Raw genomic sequence first — 417 nt, forward strand, 5'->3', positions numbered from 1 at the left:
GGCAGGAATTCGATATTTATCTTGTACTATAATACTCACTTTGTATTATTTGGATCTCGCTTTTTTTTCTCACAGATGAAAAAAAAACTGACTAATTGTTCTCGGTCACTTAGTTGCATATGTTTATTCTAGGATGTATATTCCTATAAACCTTTCCAATTACCAAATGAATGTTATTGTTTGTTTGGAGAGAAATGGGCAAAAATAAGCAAGGACGCTTCTAGGACATTTTAAATGAAGGAGTGGGTTCGAATCCTTTTGAAAAAGGTATTTACATTGATAATATTCAATAGTTTAATCATAAATCAACCTGACTAAATCACTATCACTGAGTATTTATTGGTATTGTTTGTAATAGTTTATTATCATAATCTAAGTTTATTGATGATATTAAGGAAGCTAAAGCAGATTCTGATT

This window comes from Penaeus monodon, chromosome 28 (genome assembly GCF_015228065.2).
Source record: "Penaeus monodon isolate SGIC_2016 chromosome 28, NSTDA_Pmon_1, whole genome shotgun sequence".
NCBI lineage: Eukaryota > Metazoa > Arthropoda > Malacostraca > Decapoda > Penaeidae > Penaeus > Penaeus monodon.